The 14,226-nt window shown below is 38.0% G+C and overlaps 2 long non-coding RNA genes across 2 annotated transcripts in view; one reads left to right on the forward strand and one right to left on the reverse strand.

Annotated features, from left to right (window-relative positions):
• Window positions 1-4,623, forward strand: part of LOC137851479 (uncharacterized) — a 48,631-nt gene extending 44,008 nt beyond the window's left edge. Inside the window, exon 6 of the long non-coding RNA XR_011093223.1 lies at window positions 935-4,623. This is a non-coding gene — a long non-coding RNA (uncharacterized lncRNA). The remainder of the gene's footprint in view (window positions 1-934) is intronic.
• On the reverse strand, window positions 1,415-4,969 carry LOC137851480 (uncharacterized). The gene is made up of 3 exons (XR_011093224.1): window positions 4,644-4,969; window positions 3,953-4,105; window positions 1,415-1,512 (listed from the first exon to the last, which is right to left on the reverse strand). It is a non-coding gene; the product is annotated as an uncharacterized lncRNA (long non-coding RNA).
• Between the last annotated feature and the right edge of the window lie 9,257 nt (window positions 4,970-14,226).

A 14,226-nucleotide genomic window follows, 5' to 3' on the forward strand; every position in this document is an offset into this window, starting at 1 on the left:
AGAAAGCAACTGATTCCTCAAATGGGAATGGGAAGTCAATAACAGGATAAGATACAGAACAGCAGCCATGCTTTAAGTTAAATTTCTCTGTCCATATCAGGCTTCTCTAGAAAATGTAGAGGCTCTTGTGGATTTTAAACATGCAATACTTCTTCCATTCTCTGCATTGAAAAATATGGGATATATATGTATATAATGATTTGTATTTTCCAAACACCTATCTGTAATTTGCACTGCTTATCCAGGTTTTGAACTGTCACAGAGGGAGTTGATAACTATGTAGCACTGAAAGCAACCTGCTCTGTAGCAGTGAATGGCTCATCCCCTATGATGTCTTTCGGTCCAGTCAACTACAAAGACAGACTGAGAATGAACAGGAACACCTGGATGAGCATGAATTTACATCTTGCCTCCACCTATGCTTTTGCTGTGGAGCACATAAAGCTCCTCCTACACTCCGGTTCCTTAAAATTAACCAGTCTGTCTCACCTTTTCCACTATCTGTCTATTTAGTATAGAAAGAGTGAACGCCTCTCATTTCTATTCAGGTGGTCTCTAACCATCCCCACTTCACTGTGCAAAAACAATATTACCCTTGTTTCAATAATACATATACATGTATATGTATGTGTAAATATATGTATATGTGTCATTCTGGGTGGTAGGAGGCCTTGAGCACCAATAGAAATTATGATAGTCAGAAATTGAAGGACTACAAAAATATATTTAATCCTTCATCTGAATTCATGTGACCTTTAATTGGCAAGTCTGATGACCTCTCTAATCCATCTTTAACCCCAAATGAACAAGGAGATTGCATGGTTTGCTTTGTTTCATTCTCTATGAATTTTTGGATATAACAGAATGAAATATGAATGAAATGCAAGAATTCAGACCTTACAGACTTTAACCATTGTTGTCCCTGTTGTTCTAGGGATGTCTTCCACGTGTTATAATTCTTCTGCCAGTTCACTTCCAATTTCTACTGTGAGTAACACAACTCACCTTCAAAGTACCCAGTGACAAGGACAGTTCATGAGGCAGACTGGGCTCAGAGAAGACAACTGTGCTACGTAAGCCTAATTCAATGTACAAAGAACCAGAAATGTTTTATTTGAAGGAGATGGGGGTGGATATACATCTTATAAGATGTTAAACAAAATGCAGAATATATAACTTATGATTCTTCTTTGAAGAATTCTGTTCACCTCAAATTTTGGACCTAGACAGAAAAATGTGGTGTGATTTAACATTTTCTCGTCACTGAATTCCACGCACAAAGAGAGAAGTATAGAGAGAAGAGAGAAGAAATTTTTCACTTGCTACACCAGAGGCCTCATTATTTACGTTTCAGTGAATAAAACAATGATCACTACAGAAACCACTGCAGGAAAATAAATAAATAAATAAAGACTCGCCTTACATCTGAAGTTTCATGTGGTTTGAGCCAATTCATTTTGCTTCATGGGTGGAACACACTAAAGGTACATATGGCCAGCTACGATTGTGCAGCTAATGAATGATAATCTTTAATCAATAAACTGATAAATCATATGTTTTCATGCATACTTTTTTTGTTTTGTTTTGTTTTTTGTTTCACAATCCAGTGACAAAGCCAGGGTCCAGTCAGAAAAGGCTGGGTATGCTAAGAAAAGAGATTGTACTTGATGTCTCTGCTGAGTGTTTTTTCTTGGACAAGGTTGAAGTGCATATGTAAGCTCACAGTTTCCATGCATTGTGAACAATGCTATCCTCAGGTCTCTAATATCAGTAACTTTTCCTAGCAATACATTCCAGTTGTATATCATGCAACAGATCAGACTTTGGATCTAGTCTGACTGCAAGTTATGGCCAAATTAGAGAGGAAACAAAGTTCTTCCAAATGGTCTAGTTCAATCAAATGTTATGGATTTGTTGTAGTCATTTCAGTGTGAAGTTTTGTGGTGCGTATTATCCAAGAGGTCATAGATGGTAATGGTCCTTTCTGACCTTAAAAGTCCGTGAATCCCTCCTCTACTCAGGCATTCAGTTCTTATGGGAATGTCTCTTACTGTATGTAGCAGTCAAAAATTGAATGGAATAGAATTCCTTGAAATGTAAATATATAGATATATTTATATTATATATTTAAGTACATATTAATGTATGATTTGTGATCAAAAATCACACTCCAGATAAAATAAAACAAAGTGTAGACATTGATAATTCTTTTCAAGAAATTGCTTATAAACTTAGTAAGCTGTCTGCCTTTTTATACTTTTCAGTCTGTTCTCATTACAGACATGGCAGAAGGCTTTGTAGTATATTTGGAATTTGCTGAGTGAGAAAATGAAGATTTATACAAAGCTAAATTGAACAAATGGTGAATAATTGATTTAACTGACCTGACAGCTCACACTGTGCTTGTAAATAATACATAACTTTTTACTGTACTGATAATTTAGTATTCTGTGCTCCTAGACTCCTTTCAGTAAGTTACCACAAGGAGCAAATGATCTTTGACCATTCTAAAAAGACAAAAATATGCTTACCAAGCATATTCTGGTACCCTGATTGTGATTGCAATAGTCCAATATTGTGCTGATAAAGCATCTTCTTAAAGGTTCTACACCCTTCTGTCTTTTCTTTCTATAATATTGTTGGACAGATAACTATTTCTTACTTTTCTGCTAGCCACCAGCTCCTGGAGTCAAAGAAGCTCTGTGTAAATTTACTTAGCAGTGCTGCAGTGATCAGGATCACAGTGACTTGTAACAGCAAATGCAGGTGCCAGTTCTTCATTTCCTTTTCTTTGAATTTGTAAGTTTGAACCCTTCATCAAATGCAAAAACACAACCTGTTGTTAAACTGGTTCTTGATGTAGACATACAGCCCTAAGTTTATATATGTGTCTGATAGCTTCATTGCCCTGTAACTACTGTAATAACCTATAGCATAGGAGAGTGAAGGGCAACCACTAGGATCTGGCAGCCTTCCATCCCTACCTTGCAGCAAAGTAAGTGGTTACAAAAAAGTACAGAGCAGTGGAGAATTTAGCCTGCTTTGTATTAGAATCTGTTCACTCACCACTGAAATATATCCACTTGGAGAAGGGAAGCAGCCTCTCTTTGACACAACAAGGAACATAAGGATTTAAGAAATAACAATAGTGCATGACCTGTTGGAGTGACCAGCTGAAAGCTTTGAGGGCTTAATATTGTTCATTGATTCCCCCCCAAAAAATTATCCACAAGGCCAGTGGGAAGCACATACTTTTCCAAAGCCGGACTATAGTGCTAGCTTCTGGAGAGAAGACTAGTACATATTACATTTTTGATGACTCCTATTTAACAGCACTGTCTGCGGTAAGTTGCTATTAGTACATTGTGGATGAGAGCTAAAGCACACACATAGCTAGGAAATGTGAAATCATGATACCCGGTGCAATTTAAACCGAAACTGTTGCACTTCTTTCATTTTAATGCTGTATCATTTTAATGTCTTAAGGTTTGTGTGCAGTGCAGCTGAATTATGATAGCTGCAGAAAATTTCTGGGCTTGACTCCAACTGCTTTCTCTGAAAGCAGAAGACACCTATCCTACCCATCAGACAGCATGTCTGGAAGGCTCTACCTATGGTAAATAACATTCATTCTGCCCTCTGACTTCTAAAATTTATCCAATCCTAGTGTATGAAATCCCCAAAGTAGACTGTACATTTAGCATATGTCTAGGTAAGTAGGCTGGCACTGGGTGCAGAACAGGAGGGTGATTTTAAGAGCTGGGACCCATGAAGAGGAAGACATTTCCAGGTTGCAGCTCAGTGCTACAGCCTCTCTCCTACTTGTACCCAGGCAGATCAGGATGTGACAGATAAGTTATGGACATGAAGAGAGGATGTAAAATAATGTCATATAACTGGGTGAACTTAAGTCTGAACAGTTGGTGGAAAGGGTTCATTGCACAAGTCTCACCTTCAGAGCTCAAGACTCGTCCAATCCTTATAGTTTAAGGTGCCTCAGTCAATTTGTGTGTGTATTTGTAAGTGTGTTTCCAGCCTGTCAATTTTTTCTTTTCCACTCCAGTCTGGATGATGCTTTCTTTTAAACACCCACACATGAAAGCTCCTGAAAGAGGAGAAGAAAATTAGGGACTGCAGAGTTAGTCAATATCTTTGTTCAGTGACACCAATTTGATGGTGATAGAAGATGGAGCAGCTGAAATTAAAATGAACAGATTTATGATAAGCAATATCACTTGAATAGCTTTGATGAAATGGGGCTGAAGCCCAGAAGACCAGGCTTACAAAACAATTATTTTTTGTATTTGTTGGGTGAAGAAAAGAAAGGCAGAGAAAAACTTGCAGAAGGGAGAGCTGTAGAGGTCTCTACCCCTGTGGGCACCTGTAGACACCAACTACAGAGCTCTGCATACTCTCTGTTGAGCCAGACCTTTCCCTCTGGCAACAGGTTCTCAAGGGAAAGTCCATCAGAAACCAGTATCTCTTTTGCCTTTTATTTTATCATAGGCTAGGTCAAGTAGATTGGGCAAGACATGACAGGGACAGCTGACTTTGCAATGATGAATTTTTCATGCTGATTTCTCAGCAACGATTAGCAAAATATTCTGGGTTTGTTGCAACAACCTTTTATTTTATGTACATACCTGACATTCTCCAGTATGTCCCATTGTATAAAGATTCCTGTTCTTCTTACAATAAAATAACATTATCTTGCTGTCCCATATCCTTCCTTGTGTCTGATTTCCTGCCTGATTTTTAGGCTGTCTGTGAAGGCAGTTCTTAAAATTGTAGGGTCCTTCTCACACAATATCATGAACACCAGTAGCTGCTGGTATGCTCCAATGTGAGTTTCATGGATCTAATCCGGAGTTAGATCTGTGGAGGTAAATATCCAGGCTTGTTTCTCTGGGGTTAGGTTTTGCTTTTATCTGGTAGGTGTTTATGTTTCCTGATGCCCTGTCTGCAGGCAGGAGAGTGAACAAAGTCCAGATCCTCTGGACTCTGACCCCAGAGGAATGGCCGCTTCCCCTTTATACAGGGAGTATGCTGCAGCCCAATATTTGCTTCCTTCCCCAACACCAGGGATGGTGTGCACTATTTTGACAAAACAGATGTTTTGCCTAAAAGCTTTTGAACCTTACAAATGAATCCCAAATGCATCATCTGCCTCAACTAACAAAAGGAGCTAAAACATGAAAAGAGAACTGAAGGGGGGAATGCAGCATTTTGATACTGCTGAGAGAACAAGAAGTGAAAAAAGGGCCAAAACTATTTTAAGAACACAGAGGAGAGAACATGCAGAGGTTTTCTGGTCAGCTTGGAAAAAGAAAACAAAGATTGAGGGGAGCTGAAAAAGTCTTTTTAAAAAGTTGTCTAGTGGAAGACCAACACATCCACCACCTTTTATTTTGCAAACAGAGAAACTGAGGCAAAGCTTAGACAACAAAATTCTTGTAGTAAATGAACACTCCAGCACATATACAATGGTGGCACCACAGCTCACACCGACCATTTATTTCCAGAGTCAAAAGTTATATTTTCTCCCCATGTTGTAGATGGAGAGATGCTTGACATGTAGAGCCAGACCAAATCCCCCTTCAGTTACTTCTGTCCTTCATATTTCCCAGACACCTTTATCTCTTATTTCAGTCTGGTTGTGATGAAATAAGGTACCTGGTCCAGGCTGGGACACAGTCCCTCTGTTTTCCATCTTGAAGGATGTTTGGGGCAAGCTGATGATCTGAATGAGTTTGTCTCCTCCAGGACAAGTATACAGCTCCCAAATACAGGAGAAATGGATAAACTTTTTTTTTTTTTTTTCCAACTCTTCAGTAATGAGTCACATCACTCCCTTGGAGGCTATTAGTCTTCTCTTTCAAGGCTCTGAAAGATATTTCATCCAGTGTCTTCCTCTGGTGTCAATTCATGGGTAGGGACACATTCCTTTCCATCTCTGCTCAGAGGGGAAGCCTCCTTGTCCCATTATTGCTCTGGGGCTTCCTCTGCTTTGAGATCTGATCTTTGTGTTGGGAAGGGCAATGGTGAAGTACTCTCCTTCTCATGGTGGAAGGCACCCTTAATTTGGGGACCAATCTGCATCAATAAATCTAAAATATTTTCTTCCTCACAAGGCCTCCTTTGTAAGGCTTTCAAAATATAGGGCCAGCTTACCAAACAGAGAAATCTTATGTTGTAGTGAAACTCACTTTCTCAAGAACAAATATCCACTAAATAAAAATATATTTCTAATAAACTTTTGCCCTGTTTCTCTGATTTTTCTCATACTGTGTGACAACTTCTGTGAGCGAGCAATATGCACTATGCAGGTGAGTACAAGTGTACAGTTTAAGCTCATATTTATATAATTTTCTGTGTGTATATAGAGACTCCCATAAAACACAGTCACCAACTACAAGTTCATGATCTTGCCAAGTAGTACCTTCTCCATCTCATGGTTCATAGCCTTCCATAAACTCAGTAACAAGCCTCTCTTTCATATTCTTCCTTGCAGGTCTGGCTTTCTCAGCAGCAATGTTTCTTCCAGTAATATTCAGGTCATGTCAGACCTGTTCCCAAGGGCTCCAGCTGGAGTAGGAACAATTTGAACTCTGCCACCGTGGGATGAGCAGGCTCCGTAAGAGGGATGTTGGTAGAAGCGAACACATAAGCACAGATTTTATCCACAGTGGGCAAAAAATGGGGTGAAGAAAACCATAAAGAGCAAAGGAATTGGCTGGCAGGCAAGCAGTACCATAAAACACTTGGGGAAGGTGGAAATTGTGGTCCAGGTAAAAGCATTGTCATGGGAGGGAATCTTGTGAGGGCATAGGGTGGTGGGATTCATACAACATATCTTAGAAGAACAACTACTATTAAGCTGATGTATTTGAGCCTTCTTCTTTAGGTTGAGATGAAGAAACACTGTCAGGGCATATTTCTCTTCATTGACTGTATATGGTGTGACCAGCTCTGCTGTATGCATTTTGTCTATAAATATCTAAAGTTAAGGAAGGTGATCCAGACAGATTATCTGACTGGGTTTTCAGACATTTCTGCTTAATTACAGGACTCTTCATGATTGGGATTTTTTTCTGTCTTGACAGAGTGAGATTACTTCTCAGAACTCCATTTGTCACTTGAGAAGAGATGGTTTATTTATTAATAATATTAATTTAATATTTATAATAACATTCTGTATGTGTCTGGCAATTTGGCAACATACAAAAGGCAGTCCCTATTCTTAAGTGTTTACACTGTATTTTCAGATAACACTGTAAAAGATAAAAAAAGGCCAAGGAGAAGGAGGAATGTGAACTATGAGAATACAAGAACATAGGGATGTAGGATGTTCAAGACATATGCTTTCTTGGTTTTATTCTTCTGTGTAATGCATATTTGTGGTTTATAAAAAGGCATTTTAATATGCATACATCACTTAGGAGAATAATTGTGTGTAAGAAATATGTCACTAAAGCAAAATAAAATTAAACTGGTATTAGACTTCCAGAGGTTCTGGCACATTAGAGAACATAATTCTTTTAGAGAGAAAAATCTGGATGACCTGAAGAGTAAATATTTTTCACAGATCATGAAATCCTTTTTAAAATGATAATCTTTTCCAAAAAAATCTTTTGAGTTCTCCTTTATTTGCACCAGGTTTTCTGAAACAGTGTTACATTTCCTAGCTTTACTGAAAAAGCCTGAAATGCAATCTTACCCCCCTCCCAGCCTTTTTTTTTTTTTTTTCTTTCTCTGTAAATAGGAGTGGTGATTCCAGGGTTTACATCTTAATCTAACCTTCAGGCTGTAAAGAAAACATAAAGTTTATGAGACTATCAGTAGCATTCTTGTAATGCTGAGTACAACAATGTGTAAGTGAGTGAATGAGAAAATACAACTTAGTCAAGTGGGAGTCTGAGTTAATCAGGAGTAAGTAATCAAACAAAACAAGACAAGTAAAGCTAATGGCAGCTGCGGACGAATTATCAAAAGAAGTAGTTTTGTTGAAAAAAAATGGCAAGGATGGGACAAATTTTTGATGAGCTACAGAATTCCTGGGGCTCATCTGGTAATCATGTCAGAAGGTATTTAGAGTACACAGCCAGAACGGAGCAGTTGAGCCTTCTGCATATTTTAGAATTTAGAATAAATAAGGTATTCAGAGACTCACAGGCTAGCATTAAAAATGTAATACAAATTGTGTAGAAAACATTTCCTGAAGGAGAAATCGGGGGTCGTTAAAAGGTTACTTTTAACTAATGCTGCTTGATTGGTTGTTAGTGTTCTGCTTCCTCTGAAGTGACAACGTGTTAGAGTGACCGTTGCCCTCTTCCAGCAATTATTGGTGCTCTGGCAATTGCTCTCAGTTTTAATCAATTAGAGTCCTGAATGGTGCTTTTCTTGATTTCAAACAAAAGAGCCAACTGTTGGACTAGAGATGTCCACTTCTTTTTGGCAGCTTCCTGTTTTCTTTTGGAAACTTTTTGAAGACCCTGTTGGGTTCAGGAATGATCATGATAAATCCTTCCTCTATTAGTCCACTCATTATATGATCTGTGTTCCAGCAGAAATCCATATAGTCAATAGAATCAATAGAAACCAGAAAGACAGCAGTTGGCATCCTGGAACACAGTAAAGGTCTGTCCAGTATTTGTTTCCATATGTCCACCAAGGTGTTGGACTGGCTGTTTTAGAGGAAGGTTTAAGAATGTCATAACTGGAAGATAAAGGATAATATTTTCCCCTCACTCCCGTCTTCTACTACAGGTTCTACATCTGTAATATTTAGATTTTGGCTTAAACTTTGAAGTATGAGGTTGAAAAGCAAGTGTTTATCTGATAGCAATATTTACAGTTCTGTATAGTCTTGTTGGGTATGTGAATATAAATTTCATCATAACCCTACTTACTGATCTTCACTAGGAGTTCCCAGGTTCAGGTGCATATGTCATTAACGATACATGTTATCTCAAAGAAAGACCAATTGTTGGCTCAACAACTGAACACCCCCATAGAAAACATCTATGAGTAGCCTTGGATAGATATGGTGGTGCTGCACTATCACCTATGATTAGTGAGCCAGGAGACTCCTTATCATGTGCGTTGGTTTCAGGATACAGTGAACTAGGAGACTCCTTATCATGGGACACTGGTTTCAGGATACAGTTTTCACCAGCAGGACCAGCTTGATGTGTTACTATTTTCCTACCACATGACTCTGACCCATATTTTAGCACATCTTCTCAGCTATGATAATACAGCAGCTTGTACAGCGATGCTGCAAAGTGGCTCTGAGAACTTCAACAGTTTGTAGAGGACAAGGCTTGGAAAATCTGGGTTACTTCCCTGTTCCAGTTCACAGCACAGCAGTGCAAACTATTGCACTAGTGCAAACAGGGTTTTGGTCACTGCTTGAAACTCCTTGAAGTCTTGCATTACTAGTGGTTTCTGAAAGATTTACAACAAAGCTTATTGGAAGGCCATGTGTTATAAAAACAAGCCCTGCCAGAAGTCCTATTTTTCTTTCTTTTCAATAAGCTAAGTACTGCTTTCTGTGTAAATATCTAGGTGAAAATATCCATATATATTTATACGTGTAAAAAACACTGGTTTTATATAACAGTAAATGCATAACATATAATCATAGATTCAACACATAAGAAGAAGGGCTCAAAAAATGACAACTCAAGCTAGAAACATTAAAAAAGTGGGTTATATTGAACATACTCTGCCAAAGTTTTTATTTGATTACCGATTTGCAAGGGGTGTTTTGTTATTTAGAAAAAGATTTGTATGAGGATTGAGGAAATTTTCAAAAATCTTTGTAAGACTAATTATAATTCAATAACAAGAAATTGTAATTAGTTCAAATTCTCTCCCCTTTCTTTCTTTAATAGACAAAAACATGTTGGAGAAGGAACAGAGTTAGATGAAGTGACCTGAGCATAATCTACACTTGCAAAGAAAAGTGTGGTACAAGTTGAGGGAAGAGGTGAGAAATGCCACAAGAAAGGGGTTTTAAAGAGGTCTCCCAAGGACCAGCCTGTGTTGTGGCTGACTTGAGGTACCCATGGGACTGCTATGACTGACCCAAGTGACAGTTTTCTTCCAGATCTATGGTAGCTTAAACTACTCTGCTGAGAATTGGCTGCTTATTAAACCATAGTGACTCAAACTCTGAATCTGTCTGTAGCTGAATTCAAGACCAAAAGCATATTTCTGGGAGAATTTTAGAAGACAAATGTCCAAACTCTACAGTGCTGTGGAGCCCATATAAACTTACAAACTCGGACTTGAAATTTAGTAAGAATGTAGTTGCTACAGCTCACATTTTATGGATGAGCAGCTCACAAGGCAGTGTATATTAGGGATAAAATCTGAGAAGAGGGAGTTCATTTTAACTGCTTCTCCTAAATCAAAACACTTATTTTTTTTCTGTATTCCAACACATCTTTCCCCATCAGATTCTCCCTTGCCACTGGAGGATCTCAATCTCATGATGCTGTCTTTTTTTAATTTTCCTGAGGATTCACTGAAACTGATTTGGCAACATAAAATTTAGTAGTGCCCAAATCACAACTTCATAGCATTTCTGCTGTATTTAGAAAGCAGAGAGTGTTTAAAAAATGTTTTTAAACCTCTGAGGTTCAAGAATAACCTTTGATAGAGTCAAGCTCCCTTATTTGTAAGTGAAAGAACTATCAGGTAACTACCAGAACTTTCAGCTTCATGCTCTGAATAGTTAAGATTCAGTGAGCTGTGTTTCAAGGAAGGGAAGCCTTTAATTAGCCTTTAATTACTGAGCTTTCTATTGACACCTGGCACCATCAGGAACACACCTGAGACTGATCTGGACACTGTGTCTCATCAAGATAAACTGTAAAGTGGCAAAGACCTTTTTTGTTGTTTTAGACCACAGAAGGAAGTTTTGGTACATGTAGTCTCATAACTTGTTCTTCAAAAAAGTCTTCTAGGAAAATCAGGACAAATTACTGTCTAATTGGGAAAACAAACAAACAAACAAACAAACAAAAAACTCTTCTCCAAAATGGTTAATTTTTGTTGTAAGAGAGGGAACTGGAATTTAAGGTAAAGATATTTGATATAGACCCGTATTGCTGTGTGTTTGTACTGAACACCAAGATATTTCCTACAGTCTAAGTAAATTATGGGAACTTCCTCCCAGAAAAAGCTACAGCTGAAATGCAGCATGGCATTTCTGCAATACTTGTTAGTGCTGCCTTTTAGGAGTAGCTCTGGACAGGTTGCATCAAGTGCTCCATGTCCACAGTGTCTGCATTTTGAGGGGTTGCTTCAGACTACCTAAAGTCAGTGGACTGAATCATAGTGCTTGAGGTGTGGGTAAATTTTCCTTATCCTTTAGTTCAAGAATAGTTTCATACCCCATAGTAGAGGCTAGAAGGCACACTCAGAAATGGAAATGGCACATTTAAGCTTTTCCCACCTATATTATATTATATCCTAATCATGATATCTGTGTCTAAAGGGTCCCAAAATAAATAAATAAATAAATGGATAAATAAATAAATAAATAAAGGTGATTTTGATAAATAAAGTACCATTGAGAAGGATAGAAGAAGGAGGTCTGGTAAGTACTGACTCAGAGGTTTCTGTCTCCCCTGCATAGTAGGAATTACCTCCAGGGAATAGAGAAATCATTTAATCTTCAGACCATATCTCGACAGACTTACCTTTTTTCCACAAGTATTCTGGTTTTATCGTACATAAAAGACATTGGGTCAGACACTGAAGGAATCACTACAAATTAGTAGTGATTGAAGATTCAGCCCACTGTGCATGTGCATGAAGGTATTTTTACATTATAGATGATGAAGCTAAGTAACTGGTTTTAATAAAAATAAAAACTGGTTTTAATTAAAAATAAAAAGTATTTTTAAAACTTTGGAAGCAAAGGGACACCTTACACATTGCTAACATAAGGATCTGGCATATATCTTTGTCAAATGCCATAAAAGACCCAATTCTCTTTTCAGCTTCGATGGCATAAATCTCAAATGTAATTATTCTACATTAACAGTCATCCTCTTGGAAGCTGAATTGTCCACTTTGATTGTGTGAAGAACATCTGTCATGTGCTCCTTCAAATCTCTGTTATCTCTCCCGGATAACATACACATAAACAGTATAATAAGTTTAGTGGGGCTTTTCTGATTTCCACTAACATGCCAAAAGGCAGCTTTTCTATCTTCAGTAATGGACATTACACAGGTAGTGTGATATATGTAAGCCCTGCATGCCTAGGAAATACCAAAAGGAGATGAATAGCATGACTTGTGAGACTCCATAGACACTAAAGATTCAGACTGACATTTTATCATTTAATCATGGGTTTTATTAACTCTTCTACCTTCTCCCACCCCTTCCTTTTGCAATCTAGAACATCGCAGGGTGAAGCAGGAGTTATGAAGAAAGCAACAAATAGCAAATACACGGAAGAGGTGCTGAGTCTGGGTCAATCACCACAGCTATGCTGACTTGACCATGACGTAAAGTTTATTTTTCAGAGTTAGAGCAGAAAAGGACTCAGTTGCCATACATCCATACTGTGAAACCCTTATAAAGGGTTTCCCTTTAAATTTTTGTTTGCTTCTGAAGGCTTTGGATAAATATTTCATACCGCATTCTGGGAAAAAAAAAAAAAATAGAGAAAGACAATGTTAACTCAATTGCATGGGTTGGGAGTCACCTTTGTGAGACCTGGTCTCTTGCAAAGCAGTGAGAAGCTGCTGGCGTGACCTGCTGGTGAACTGCAGTGAGGGAATGAGGGGGGAAGGAGCAAATTTTCAAGGAGAAGAAGCAGGACATACACTTGCATCTGATCTGAAATAACTGCTGTACAAAAGAGAAGTGAATGTAGCCTGCATAGCCAAGCTGGTATTTTGTGACCTTCTGACTTCAGAGTTCATGTCTTCATCTCTTTTATTTATTTATTTATTTATAATTTTTTTTTTTTTCACTAGAGGCTTCTAAGTTGGGGGAGAAGGAGTTAGCACTGGTGAAGCAGGAGAGAGTAAATTTCCTTTCTAAAAAATATTCTTCTGTTGGTGGAAGCTGTGCATTGTTTCTTGAAATGGACAAAGTTATTTTCTAACTTCCCTGTATCCTGTCACCTGGCCCTTCCTTCCTCCTCATGATACCGCACTAAAATACACAAACATACGAGCTATGCATTATTTGCATCATGGTAGGGTTTATATGCCGATCAAGGGTGGTGATTTATACTTGTCGGGTTTTCTACAGACCACATTCCAGATGTGGAATGAATTTTGCTGGCATTTATTATTCACTAGGGGTGGCTGAGGATGGCTTGCTTTATACCCCTGACATTTATGCTCTGGTGTAGCTTCCCTTTTCCTTTCAATGATGCTTTTCCTTTAAAAAGAGTAAAAACAAAAGGAAAACAAAGGCGGAAAAAAAAAGACACCAACATTCTATAGCAGTACAGACCTAATGAGACAAATAGTATTTACAGAGAAAATTTGGAACAGAATTCCCATTCTTCTATAAGTACTAGTAGTAGTAGTAGTAATAAATCAGCCTGATTATTTTCATTAACAAGCTGTTGTTGATGCTTACAAGATTTTATTTTAATCACCTTTACAAATGTTGTGGTGTCATCATTGACTTTCTAAAGTTGTCTATTCTAACAACTGAGCTCTAAGTCAATGTGATAATAATAAATCATTAACAAAATAAAAGATAGATGGAAATCTTATGGTTAACCTAAGAGAAAGGAGTGAGATAAGTCTTCTCCAATAAACAAAAAGCTGAAGTTTATTGGGTATTTTTTACAGATACAATATCAAAAGGTTGGTTACATAGCTAAAGCTCAAGAAGATTAGACTTGATACATTCTGCAAGCTGAATGGACAATGTTCCATCTGCCTGTTGTGGGGAACACAAGAACATAAGAGAGAGCAGTAATGTGATTTATTTTATTTTATTTTTTAATGGGGGCTCATGGGAAGCAGAAGGGGGTTGCTTCACACTAAATTCCTAGCCTGCAGTTTGAAAATGTGTAACAGAGACATGCCACAAAAGACCCAAAATTTACATGGCAACAAAGGGAGTGACCAGGGAGAAAGTGGGTGGGAGAAGGGGGAACTCCTGGGAGAGGAAATTCAGTAAAATCAATTAGGTCTGATAAGATAGAGATGGGATTACAAAACCAACCTGGGTTAAATG

This window comes from Anas acuta, chromosome 2 (genome assembly GCF_963932015.1).
Source record: "Anas acuta chromosome 2, bAnaAcu1.1, whole genome shotgun sequence".
Taxonomy (NCBI): domain Eukaryota; kingdom Metazoa; phylum Chordata; class Aves; order Anseriformes; family Anatidae; genus Anas; species Anas acuta.